Genomic DNA, 13985 nt, shown 5'->3' on the forward strand with positions numbered 1-13985 from the left:
GGCACAGCCCCGCTCGGGGGAGAGCCCGGCCCGGGGGGCACAGCCCGGCTCTGGAAGCTCCCACCACCGCTCTCACAAAACCCCTTCCGTGACATCCTCATCCTCCCCTTCCCCAGTGCGGGGCCATCCCGCGAAGGCTCGGCCAGCTTTTCCATCACTGCGCCGTGGGAACTCTTCCCCGGCAAGTATTTATTCCGTTTGTGATCCATCAGCCGCTGTTACTGTACCATGGCTGGGCATAAGTTAATGTCAAGTGTGAAATGGCATTTTAGAATGCCACTTTCAAGTTGGGGAAGCTATGGGAATGCCTCCTATTTTGAGCTTGTGTCACAACTCGTAAAATCTTTGCGCAAGATAAAAGCATCCTGCTTCCCTGGCTTACTGCACGGCAGATGAGCCCGCAACCAGCGCATCCCTGTGCCCGACTCTCCTCTCCTTTATTTTGCACCATATATGGGCTGGATCCAGAGAACCGCTTTCATTGACCGCACTGGAACTGGCTCTGCACGAGCTGCTCTGCAAGGAGGCAGTGAAGCATCACACCCTGTTTTATCTACCAAATTAGACAAAAAGACGAGGAGTGACTCACTTCAACCTTTTTCATCTCCCCAGGTGTTCTCTCTCTCTTTCTCAGACACACACACACACACATTTAAATTTCATCCAGTGCTGCAGCACTGGGAGTTTTGCACAGATTTGCCGCTTTGCGTAAGGCAGCACAGCTCCTGTCTCTGCATTTACTCCTCAGCACCGCTCCCAACCAAAACTCGCACAGGGAAGGGACTGGAACTGGGCACAAGCCCTGCAAAGCTGGGATCAGCATACAAACGTGCCGCACCAACCTGCTGGGGACACTGCACCCCCTTCTCTGCTCTGTCCTACCCTTCCACCTCAGCACCACCTCTCCCTGCTGGCAGAGAGGCCAAAATTTGGCAGTTTCTTTGCTCTCTGCTGAGGAAGTTTCCTTCTAATCTCAATAAAGCCTCCAGGATTTGAGCCCAACCAACACAGATAAATCATTGGCTTAGGCCTAAAAGTCAGCCAATTTAGCCTTGGCAGATTTGCTCCGTCAGAGGTCACTGAGAAGCTGAGATTTACTAAAGACACTTGCTTTTTCTTGGCTTTGTGGTCAAAATCAAGTCCCTTGGTGACACTCTAACACCTGCTGTTCTTTTATGAGGGAAATTGCTATGCTTCTGGGAAGAGGTGAGTTCCTGTGGTTTACGAGGCTTTTTCTACCTCTGATGTCACTGTTACCCTAAAAACCCCAAATAAAGAGCATGCTGACAACCAGCGTACCGCAGAGAGCAATGCTGCCGTGTTGGCAGGAGCAGGGCGGACGGTTTCAACGAGCTTTCCGGGGCTCTCTGTGGATGTCCTGCCAGATGTCAAGCCGGCAGTTGGTTGTCTTTTCTTACAGACAATTTGACTTACTTTTTGCTGCAACTGTATTCATAAATTTTTATGATTTCATTGTTGAAAACACAGTAGATACTGAACCTCTGCTTTTATCTCTCTTGAAAAAAACACCATAAACCCCTCTCTAGATGTTGGATAGCTTTCCAGGCTGAGAGACCCACTTCTTCGTCAAAGTTGAATATGCTGATGTCAGCTAAACAGCCTGTAGCTAATTTCTGGGCCTGGACGTGCAATTGGGCAAGGAATTTGTGGTCTGGGACAGGGAATGCCTGAAATGGGCTAAGTTTGGGCAAGCCATTTCTGAAACAGATCTTGGAGTTTTGTTGACTGGGTTCCAATACTCAGTAGCCCATTGAGAATCTCCTAACCAATGTGGGTATGTGGAGACCTGAAATGCAAATGAGTCGTTGGAGTCCTTCTCCTTGAAGACTTTAATGATTTAATTTGCACCTGCAGAAAGAGGGAAAGAAACCTGATGCGCTCTACCAATGGTGGGCAAAAACACCCAGAGGCTTTCGCTGCCACAGTTATTCCTTTTTCTTTGTGGGAAGTGTGGTGGAGCCACAACTTTGTGCTGTCACTGACATTGCAGAGGGCCTGATGGAAAAGAAAGCGAAGTGGCAGACCTTCAGCGCAACTGGGAGAAGTGACGGCTCAGAGCATCCCTCTTCCCAGGGCAAATCCCCGGTGCCAGGGGCCACATCCTACCCCTGGGAAATCAGCTGGAATGCACAGGCAATAGCAGCAAAGATCCGAGGAGGGAGAAGGCAGGGGGAATTTACAATCTTTGTTGCCACTTCAGTGACAGCAGAGCCAAATTGGGTCTCTGTGGTCTCTTCAGTGCCAGTGAAGGTCTTGTGCTTTCAAGAGGTTCCTTGTCAGCATCCCACAAACTACAAAGTGTCGCCCTGGTAACTCTTAATCCTGCTTCAGCACAGATTGTTCGGCATGCTCTCTCGTCTGCTGAGTTTAAAGGATGAAGCTGTCACTGGGGAAATGTTCTGATCCTGACATTCTTGAGATAGATTGACATGAAGAAAACATAATTTATTAAAATGGTGCAAGATGTTGTGATTCTTATTTATATGGGGGTTTCAAAACACAAGTTTGTTTACAGACAGTTCCTGCAATTAGATCAGTGTGGAAATATTCCCCCATGGACAGTGGGGAAGGAGTGCGAAGTGCAGTATTTCCCATCTTCACCTTTTGGCTTTCATGGCTCCCCTGCATTTACAATAGAGATAATAAAGCAAACATCAGCTCTTCATTAATGAATATCAGATCCTTCCCCAATACTGGGGGAAACTGGACTTCAGCTCTCTGCATCCCTTTTGCTGGGCTCCACAAAGCTTGAAGACCCTCAAAAATTGTCCACAATGTCACCAGGGGAGGGGATGTTTCTGCAGGGGCTGGAACTGAGGATCTTCCAGACCTGGGGGGATGCTTTGCTGCTCCCACGCTCCCTGCAGTGTCTCCACTGCCACCCCTTTGGATAAACCTTTGCAGATATATAACCCAAAAGCAAGAGTCTGTCTGCAGAGGAATTTTGCTGTCCATACTCGCCACTGCCTGCGGGAGTGAGCACCGTCCTTCAGTGACCTTTGGGTGTTAGAAGGATTGGGAGTATCCTGGTTTGCTTTTCAAAAGGCCTTTGAAAACAGGAGCCTTATTTGACTTGGTACAGAAGCGCCTTTTTTAGAAACTCCCTCAAAAATATTTATTTCAAAGGAGGCTGAGGTTCTGATTAAGGTATTTTTGTTGCCTCTGTCGGGGGGAGTTTTCTTCTTTTCCGTGAGCGGTTTAACCGCCGGCTGCAGGTTTTTTTGAAGGGCACTTGCAGAAGTGGTATCCACCTCTAGATGGTGTGTTTTACTCAGAAGAACGTTATGCCTGGGTCTTTACATAACTTTTGCTCACTTGTTTGAGGTTGCAAACACTCTCCAACCAAACCACACACATTTTAGTATTTCCTTGTTGTCTTAACACGAGGATCTGGCTGCAGTGTAATGCAAACATGATAAAAATATATTACTTAGATGCTTCAAAAAGGTATATTATACAGCACATTTGGTTGGACGTGAAGTATCTACTATGTAACGTATCTACTGTGTAACTGATAGCATTGAATGTACTCTGGGTTCATTACTCTGCTAACTAATTTAAAACAGAATCTAATTTTTTTCTAATACAATGCCTCTGCTCTGTACTTGAACACAAAGAAAGAGGGAAGGAATAAAGATGGGTAATACCACAAGGCTAAAATGGTGGTGGTGGTGCAATAACTAACTCCATTCACAGTATTTATATTTCTTTTTTCTGGACAGCTTAGGATGGAGCTATGAAGCTTTGGAGGAAAACAAAGTATTTTAGCAAGTGTGTAACATTCCCACAGACATTTGAAGCTCTTTGAGAGCTGTAAGCTGCTTGGGCAGATGACTCCGGACTGTTTTAGGATGGTTTCTGTGGGGCATGCTGCCCAAAAAGCTAAAGAACTCGTTTCAAATATTAATTAATGAAGATTTAAAAGCTTTCTGTGAGGCAGATTAAGTGATCCTGACATATTCTTCATGTCCCAGGCCACTTTCAGGACATCACAGCTGCTCTAAATATGGAGCACGACAGTTCAGGTCAGACAATAAGGAAGATGACTTTCACATCTATGTCAGGGAGGACAATCACAACCCCCTGCAGTCTGAATTTGCATCTTAGCAGGCACAACTCTTACCCTGATGGTAAAAGGATGGCGGGTAGAGATTTGCTTTGCTGTGGGGTGTGCAGTAACCAGGGAGTTACACATTCGGGGGGCGTGGGGGGGTGGTCTGTACTAGGATGTACTGTAGACCTTGTAGAATTGCCCTGTGGAAACATCTTGGAAGAATCAAAATCTGGTCTATCATTGGACTTGTGATTTTATTTTTTACCAGTTTTTTGATAATCTGGAGGAAAAGTGTACAGAAGTATGTCGGAGAAGAATGAGCATCACAGCTTATATTATCCTGTTTTAATTCTCTAATATTTAACTCTCTAATATGCTTCAATAGCCGGGACTGTAAGTAAGCGACATGCCCTGGTTAACCAAATAGCCAAGATATAGTTTGTGACTTACTTGAAATAGAGAGTGGTTTCCTTCTGAATGTCAGCGTCTCCCTGCTAGAAGGAACAACACAAGATAACTTAACCCCCCAGTTTTGGTCACTTTAGAAAAGCAACAAGGAGAACATAGAGAATTAGTGCCTCTAATCTGGGGCCAGGGATAAGGGCCATTTGGCTTTGCTTTTTGTTTGGTTGGGTTTTTTTTTTGTTTGATTTTTTTAAAGACATTGAAAGAACATGTAGGTGTCTTCACTGTCCTTGGGCATAGGCACGGTACAGTTAAATTAACTAAGAGCAGGAAAGACACCAACCTGCTTGCACTGTCCAACTGAAACATACATACAATAATCAAATAGAATAAATGATAAAAAAGAAATTAGATCAAAAAATCTGCTGGGCTTTCATAAGCTAAAATGTTCTTCATAACACAGGTAAGGAAATTGCTCATGCCGGCATCAATGGGTCCAAGATTTTCTCCATGATTTCTAACCTGAAATTGCTGCTTTTAGAAGTTTTTAAAAAAGGCCTTCAAAAAAAAAGGAATCAACTTTTCTAGTGCATTATGAGTACTATCTACTGCTTTTATTTTACATCTCAGCTTAGCGATAGAACTTTCTTGTAAATAAGGGTTATTTCCACTAAAAGGCTATTATGACGTTATCTTTGATGCTGAGGCTACAGTCTCAGTTCCCAAGCGTGAAAGAACACTTTAGGATGTAAACAGCTTTGTTATGTCTACTTAAATACCCTGTTTTTCTCCAGGAGCAGCCTGGGGAGGAGTGAGGGAGCAACCTGGGCTGCTTCACTGCAGCATGCGACATTCCACGCTCCGCCGGCGGGTCCCTGACAAAAGGCCACCCCACGGGAATTAGGCTTTCATGTGGTTATCATCGCAGGGTGTTGCTAGAGGGTTTCATTTAGCTTTTTACCAGAAGATTTTTCCTCCCAATTGCTGAGAGGCCCATAAGTGCCATCAGAAGTACCTCTCCTTCTGAGCCCCTCTCTGGTTTTGTTTGATGTGACGGGGGCTGAGCCATGTAGTCACTGCTGGGTCCCGGTTTAATGTTCTCCTTCCTTCTCATCCCTTTTGGCCTCCCTCCCCTTCTGTGCCTGTAATCCTGTTTTCGGTCTGCTACCCTTTTTTTCTGCCTGCAACCCTCTTTTCAGCCTGGCACCCCCTTTTCAGTCCTTTTTCATCCTCTCACCCCTTTTCAGCCTCTGAGCCCTTTTAAGCTTTCTACACTTTTTTAGCCCCTAACCTCCTCCCGCCCTCCCACCCGTGCTTCGGCTGCCCCTGTTTGGGGTTTGGTGAAGGGCAGCATGGCAGTTGGGCTATTTTAGATTCTGGAAAACACACCTGAGAGGCTGTTGATCACATTTTTTTAACAGCAGGTTGTTTGCAAGGAAACTGCTGGGAGCGTTTGCACTCGGAATTTAATCAGGCCCGAAATATTCAGAGAAGCCTCAGCAACAGCGCTCCTCTTCTCCGCGTCTGTCAGCCGGGCGTCTGTGCAGGCGAACGTGGGGAGAAGTGGTAGATCTGCTCGCACAGATACGTCGCCTCTGATATCAGCCTTATCATCTTGCTTTCCTGTGTCCCCACAGTCTTTTGGCCATGGCTTAGCATCAGCTGTAATGGTTATTTAAGATAAAAAGCCCTCATGCTCTTGGGAGAGGGTGGTACCTCCCGCGTTGGTGGTCCTACCTCACCTGAAGTGGTGGCACAGGGCAAGGAGAGCCCGACAAGGGCAGTTGCAGGGGTCGGGCTGGTCTTTCATCTCTTTTTAGCCCTGGTAGGTTGGGTTAAACCTTCAAAATAGATATTTTCAGCCCATATGTTGATGCAACATCTTCTCCCCCAAGTTCTCCTCACCCCATTGAGCCATTGGATTTGTTCTGGCTGTTTTCACAGAAACTATGTGTTTTAAGTTTCTTTGTGCACAAAGAAATGCGTTTTCCAAGCCGTGCAATTCTTGTCAGCTTTCTAAAAAGCAGTGGTGGGACAGACCACCTCAGATCTACCCCAGTTTTCTCTCAGACTTGTATAAAGTTCAAGCAATTAGATTTTCAGGACAAATCTTAATGTTCCTCCTGCCATGCCCTTACCTATTTTTACAGCCATCTAAGGGAGGTGAGTTTAATTTCTTATTCTAGCAATACTGACTGTTAACCTTGGGTCTTCATTTAGGACAATATTTAATCACAAGATTAAAAAGCCTTGAAAGGGGTCATTTTTATAAGAGATAATCCGAGCCATTTGTCCCGCTCAAGGCCTTGAGAGTTAATGACAGGAACATCTGCAAGACAGTTACTGTGGCAATCAATTTCAAAATACAAATAACTCAGTAATTTACAATAGACCCCCACCATTAAATTGTACTGTGCTATTTTTATTGATATCAGTGCTTATTATGTGTGTTAGACTCGTTTATAATGATCTATCTGGCCTTTTCATTTACTTACTGGTGCTCATCAGATTTAGCTCTGGTTTGGTACTGGAAAGCCTATGAAGCAGGCTGGATCTACCATTTTAATTATTATTCCAATTCTCTGGATGAAACATATCTGAATTAGGAACTAACATTTAGCCACATCGGAGTGATGAATTCTTGTCATTCAGAGGAATTATCACATGCAATTGTTTTGTCTTGAATCCCGGTCCAAATTTCAGGTTTTGCCCTGGAACCATTTTCTCCCCTGTTAAGGCTGTCACAGAGAGAAAAGTCACCTGGCCCTTACCTCTCCTTTGTCAGCAACTCTGAAGCAACCCTGGAGCACGGTTACATTAAGAACCAAAATTGTGACCACCCGGTTTCTGCTCTGGGATCTTTTATAACTGCAGAGCTCCCACCATACCTCTTCCCCGGAGAACAGCCTCAGCTCTGCCAGTGAAGGCTGCAGTGTTGCGGTTGAAGGGTGCAGAACTGGGAACCCAGAAACTCAGCCCTGCTCACAGGGGACGTGAGGGCAAGCAGAGCAGTTGGCGGTGGAGAGACACCTGGAAAGGGAAGAGGCACACAGATATTGTGATTTTTGGGTGTCGATGCAGTTGCTCCTACAGCCTGAGGGCATCTGCATCTTTAGTCATGCAGCAAAAGTGACTTGGGCAGGGAATGTGGTTCCTGTACTTCCCTGTTTTAGGGTTCCTGTCAGGTTTTCCTTGCTAGACGATGTCAAAATGAGACAGGCGTGGGGGGAAAGTCCTCGAAGAAGCGTGTGAGGTGGTGCCAGAGGTTTCACAGGTGACACTGCTGTTATTTCTGAGCGAGCGCGGAGGTGGTGTGGGGAAGGGCGTTGTGTTGTGCTGTCTCGGATGAGTTGAGAAAACAAGGTCATTAGGGATGCCGGTGGCTTGGTGCTGGAGCAGAGCTGTGTGTTGTGTAGCACAAGGAAGGTTTTAAAGCTAAGCTGTGTGCACAGCTCCTCAGCCTCGCCTGGACTTTCTTGTTCTTACAAATTAAGAAGCTTCACGCGAACCATCATTTCTCAGAGGAGTCGGATTAGGCGCTTGCTCGGGAGGATTCTGTGGTTTGGTTTTTAGACATCTTTGACCAGAAAGAGAGAGTTGTACAAATACATTCCTCAGCAGAAAGGTTTTTTCCCAACCAGACTTCCTCCTGCTCTCCCTGGTTTCCATCTCCCCCCAGACAAGCACCGTGCTCCCGCTCCCGTGGCATTTCGGAGGGGTGGGCTCATCCCCGCGGCTGTTACTGGAGAGGGCTGCGCTTCAGTCCCCATGGAAACAATTTGGAGAGTTTTTGAGCTTGTGTAGCATCGCTGTGCTGTGTTTCGCCTTCCTTTTCGCTTCCATCAGGAGGGCTGCAAAGCTTTAATGCATTAATGTTTGAAAAGCACTTTGAGGTCCTTGAAGAAGGTGCTACAGAGGAGCAAAGTGTTATTACCTCAGATTAACTGTTTCTGTTTTGCCCTGGAGTCACAGCTGCGAGTGTTGGCTGTTCTCCGTGGAAGCCAGAACATGGGAGCGAGGTCTTCGAGTAACGATGGCCTCCTGGAGAGCTCTTCTGCCAGCACGCCCGTGCTGCACAAAGTCACCTTGACACCAATGGGAAGCCTGAGTGAAACTTCTGTGACCGCAGTCAGACAGGGAATCCATTCTGGAAAGCTCAATAGCTTGATTTACAGGGGCAAAATAGAGGGGATTCATAAGAAGAAATGGCACCGCGCCGTTCGTGTGCTCTGGTGGATACCCAGATGTGGCAGCCAGCAGGACAGACCAGGCAAGAAATCACAGCCCTCTGCACAGCAGGGGAACTGGGGATCCTCTGCTGCCTTGGATGGGGGGGTTTCCCCCCAAAACCTCTGTTAGAGGAGACTATTTACTGCTATTAAAATATCCAGCTACTTCAGGGCTGTATATCCACTTAATCTGGTTGCAATTAGGAGGCCAGTTTCTGCTCCTGACTTCAGTGGTGTGAATGCTGAGCTCCCTGGTACAGCGCGCAGCAGATTGCTCCCCGATGCTGTGGTAGGGTAACACTGCGTATTTGTCTGCAATTCAGGAATGTAACGTGCTACAGCCTAAGGGATGTTACATTTCTATTCCCTACCAAGTGTCTCAGCACCTCTCAGATATCCGCTGCTCTCCAGCTCCACCTAAACTCTTGTTAAACCCATTTGCGCTCGGGAATCACTGCACAGCTCTGTGTACTTCTGCATCTATGGACCGGGCTCCAGTTTCCCCATCCCTCACTCCTCCATCTGCTGCCTGGTGTGGGAGACCCCACAGAGCAAGTCCCCTGCAAAATCCTCTCCAGCTTCTAGACGCGTTGGACTCCCCACCTCTGGAAGAGGAGTCTGCCACTGCTGGCTAGCTTTCCTGAGGAGATTGCCAATGGGTATTTTGTCTGGGCTGGCTTTTTCCTTCCCTCTTTCAATTCTGGCGTTTTTTTGGGGTGGTGGTTGTTTGTTGTTGGTTTTTTTTTTAAATTATGTTTTTCTTTTATTTTTAATTAATCATGTTTTTTCAGGAAGTTACAAGTAATAAACACAAGCTAACTCTGCACTGCCCGGCTTGTTATGGGTACGTGAGCTGGGACCACATCGCCCCATCTCTGCTCTTAGTTCCAGCCGCAATTACAAAAGCTGGTTTTAAACTGTTTGTTTCAACATTTGAAACAAATTTTTTCCCATACGTGCTTTCTCTGGTTCAGCATGGTCAGCTGAAAACTAACCATACCAAAAAATGAAGGGATCAATTTCCATCTTGGTCAGGTCCTCACCTGCAAGGCTGCCCAAACCCCGTGCAAGGGTGAGGTGGTGGGACACCAGCGGGGTGAGAGCAGCCAGGACGGACCCTTTCTGTCACAGCAGCCTTAGGTCAGCTTGAGCCACCCACAAGTACCCCCTCACTTCATCCTCCCCTTCCCTGAGATGCTCTGTCCCTTTCTAGCGCTTGCTGCTCTTGGCCCTCTGCAGGGCGCCCCGGGCTGAGCCCTCTGCCCGTCCCGTCTCAGATTCCCCCTCACCCTTCTGTACATCCTCTTGCTGCCGTGCCTGTGATTCATTAACGCTTCGGAGATACCAGCGAATGGAAAAAACCTAACCAAACATCAGGTTGTGCTGCTCTGTACATTTTCTATAGTGACTCACAAGTCTGACCAGATAACTCCCCGTCCCTCTCACTTAGTCACTCTCTCCCTCCCTCCCAGATAGGCCTGTCTGACTCCTCGCTTCACTCCCAGCTTATTATTCTGTTTTCTTTGCCGTTCCCTTCCCAGCCCGTGCATCCACGGCAGAGCTTCGGGATGTGAAGTTCTCCCTCGCTGACCCGTCGCACACAATGACGAGCAATGGAAAACACTGACTGCAGCAACTTTGCCTATGGAGAAACCATAAAGCAGAGCTGCACTCTCGCCCCCCCGCGTTCTCCGCTTGGGCTACTCACAAATTACTTTGTCATTGTGGCGAAACAAATAAGGCTTCATTATCATTACCATCCTGATGGGAGTAAACAAGTTTATTTACACTTGAGCACTGCTGAAGAATAAAGTCATAGAGAAAAGTTCAGGGTAGGTGGCCTGTCTTTGTCATTAGGGACAGCTTTTACAAAATCACTGCCCCGCTCGGCCAGACAGGCTGCTATTCAGGCAGGCCCGGGTTAATGAAAGTACGGTGTGTGCTTGTTAAAAGGAGGACTACAACACTTGTAATCATGGGTGGTCACATTTTTATTTAATGATACGTATCTTTCCTTTCTCCAGCGTTTCTCTTAACCCTTTGCCTCCCCCTCTCCAGTCCTTATGCAATGACTAGCTACGACTCGCCAAGTAAAATCCGATACCAGGCCCACCGTGGGGTAAACCCACTTAACAAGTGATTTTTATTTTTAAATAACCTTTTTGTTAACAGCCCTGGGATTCCGACAAAGCAAAAAGACCTCAAAGCACGAAGGGCCCCACATGTGTAATCACTGGAGCTAAAATAATAATAAAAGGACAACTGCAAACAAACTTGCGGGAAGAAAGGGCTGCAAAACAGAACCGCTTCCTTTCTTTCAAGGCCTTCGTGTGGCCCCAGTGATAAATCTGTTGGGACAAGGATACTTCAAAGCCAGAGGTCGAACTCTGCTCTCCCTCGTGCGAGTCTCACAACTCGTGTCGATGGAGTTACACCCGGGCAGGAGGCTCAGACCCACTGTTCTGCTCTCACTAATGCAATGAAAGCCATATCCAGCCATGGCCTGGAAAAATATCCCAACTTTCCTGCTACTTCTTAAGACTAACTGGTTTGAAGTACTCTCACCTGGATCATGGGGAAATTCAAGCTCAGATATATTTTAATTTTTTTGGCATCTATTTGGTATATTACAGAGCCGCACAGAAGGATGTGTGCACACAAAGGCAGAATTCACCATTGCTCACCCAATATTTTCACCTGCCTGTCGCAGGCTGTTACTTCTCTCTCTGGTCACGCACGGAAAATTTGTCTGTCTGTCTGTCTGCCAGCACCCCTCTCTCCCCACAATCATTTTTAAACATCCCAATCACTTTTGACAGAGGAGCAGAAATGTGAAGACACTAAATTTCTCAAAGTTTTAGAAAACCCACAGCTGTGAGAAAAGCTGATGCTCCAGTACATGTGATTATCACCTGTTACTTTGGTATCTTATTCACAAACATTTTCTGATGGTACTTAGGAATGTAAGAGCCCACTTACAAGCAGTTTTGGGAACGGGGAAGATTCCCTCCTCAGTTAGACTTTGCATCGGCTCCCACCCCCATCCGTTCAGGACAGGGAGAGCAAAATGCTTAAGGCGAAGCTTTGTGTGACGATGTTTCTTAGCTGCAGCCCATCTCTTTGGTTTCCTTACTGGGTCAGGGAGCAGCTCCTGCCCTGCTGTCACCTCCTGCTCCCCTCACCCAGGAGGGGCCAAACCCGTCTGTCCCCACACCCCCATGAGAGGCCTGGGGCAGCACTCGGGCAGGAAGGGCTGCCGCTGATATGGAGAGAGAGAAGGAGCAACACGGACATGTCACTGCCTGCCCTGGTGCTCCCAGCGCTCTCTGGCCCTATTTTAACCTCTGTTTCAAGGTATATTTATTATTCTGGAGGAAACAGCCAGTTGGCTTCTGTGAGTTATGATAAGAGGGTGAATGATGGATTTCAAACTGGGGACAGCCTGAGCCTCGGCATGTTACAGGTTCAGGAAGGAAAACTCAGGTAGCTGAAGGTATACTTCAGCACAGTTGTCACAAGTTTGTGGGAAGCAACTCCAGAGAAGCTCCCATAGCTCCTGGGGGAAGGCTGAGCAGAAGCCAAGCCGAGAGACCCACTGGAGACTGCCGGAGAGCTTGGCAATAGCTGCGAGGCAAGCCGCCCTCCCAGAGAAGTGACCAACAACCTCCTTCCCTTACGCTGCACAAAGCAATGGATGGAGACAGCTTTTATGTTTTTCTTTAAAGCTAAAGACATTCTAAAAAGTGCAGAAACACTGGCGGTGATTAGCATCACTGCGGGGTTCGGTGGGGTGGTGAGATGGTGCCTTTGGCCCCAGAGCTCCTGGTTGCCCTCACGCTCCTCCTGGCTGAGCAGGGGGGTGTGGGAAACGTGGCCAGGGTGTCCACACTCCACACATCTCATCCCCAACTTGCATGGACCAACCTGGGGTGTGAAGGCATGCATGTTAGCCAGGGGGAAAGGCTGCATAAATAAGGAGAGCAGGTGATGCGCAACGGCAGGAGGGTGAACGAAACCATTGCTGAGGCTGCAGGTGACAAACGGGGCAGTGTTGCCTCTGAAGTAGAGGATACAGATGTATTTATTAAATAAATATGCGAAGATAATAGGCAATGCTGAAACAATGTGCATAACTAATACTCCTTGCTGGAAAATCATTAACCTCTCCGAGCACTTTACACGTATTAGCAAGCAACCCATGGAGCGCTGCTGCTCTCCGCTGCGGGGGAAAAAATGAGATGCTGAGGGTGAGGGATCCCACTTCCAGATGATGTCCCTGAATTTGGGAGACCCATATGAGCCTCTCTAAACTGAAGGGAATGCTGTGAAAAAAAGGAGATGAGACTTAAGGGTTCTTAATGCAGTGATTGGAACTGTGTCTCTGCATACCCAGCAGGGATTAACTCAGGTGAAGAAAATTCAAAGTGAATGCGTGAACCTCTCACCTTATTTACCGTTCTATGCTCAGAGGCAGAGACAAACCCAAGCAGGCAACCAAGAGCAGCCAAGGCCTCCCTTGAGCTCTGCACTTACTGAAAGGCGTCTCTGGGTGTTTTCCTTCACCTTTTCCTCTTTCTTTTCTGTCCTTTTCCCCATCATTTACAGAAGGCCAAGAGGAGCCACTGGTCGTGCGAGGGTTAATGAATGAAAGCTTGCACCTTGCTACAGCAAGGCAAAAACTTATGAGTCTTCATGTTGTCACGAAGGTGTTGCTGAGCTTACGCTGCATGAAATATCCCAGAACTCCTGCAAACTGTGGGATTTAAATTCACAGGCTATAATTACAGAGTCTCCGGCACCCTCCCACACTTTGCAATGCCTCCACAAGCGAGAGCAGCAAAAAACACCTGTCCCGGGCTCCTGTGGGCTTGTAGGTCCTTGCCCGCAGCCAGGCAGGGCTCATTCCCTGGCAGGCGGCCGGGCCGTGCGGGCTGACCGCTCCCAGCAAAGCCTCCTGCCTGACACGGATTACGGGGTGGGAACCCGAATTCTCCCCGGTGCATTTTGGAAACAACCCCGAAGCAGAGTCAGCGCGGTCACGTTTACAAGCAGGTGCTCACAGCGCAGGTTAATCTGATGCCATTTTATAGTCCAGTTGATGACCGGCTTAAATGCAAGGCTGGGAGGACCTGGAGAAGCACTGGCTTGACAATAGCTCCCCTGGGATCGTTTCTGCCTGAGGGAGCCCAGGGACCACCATAGCTGTGGACCCCTGGCAATGCTCCCGAGGCCCTTTGGGGCTCCCCCAGCTCAACACCAGCACAACGGAGTTGGGA

General features: G+C 47.7%; 1 protein-coding gene across 1 annotated transcript in view; it reads right to left on the bottom strand.

Moving 5' to 3' along the window:
* Nucleotides 1–13985, bottom strand: part of SYNM (synemin, intermediate filament protein) — a 45888-nt gene that overhangs the window by 20134 nt on the left and 11769 nt on the right. The gene's annotated exons all lie outside the window — the stretch shown is intronic.

The sequence above is a fragment of the Charadrius vociferus genome, unplaced genomic scaffold (assembly GCF_000708025.1).
Source record: "Charadrius vociferus isolate BGI_N301 unplaced genomic scaffold, ASM70802v2 scaffold190, whole genome shotgun sequence".
In the NCBI taxonomy this organism is placed as follows: Eukaryota; Metazoa; Chordata; class Aves; order Charadriiformes; family Charadriidae; genus Charadrius; species Charadrius vociferus.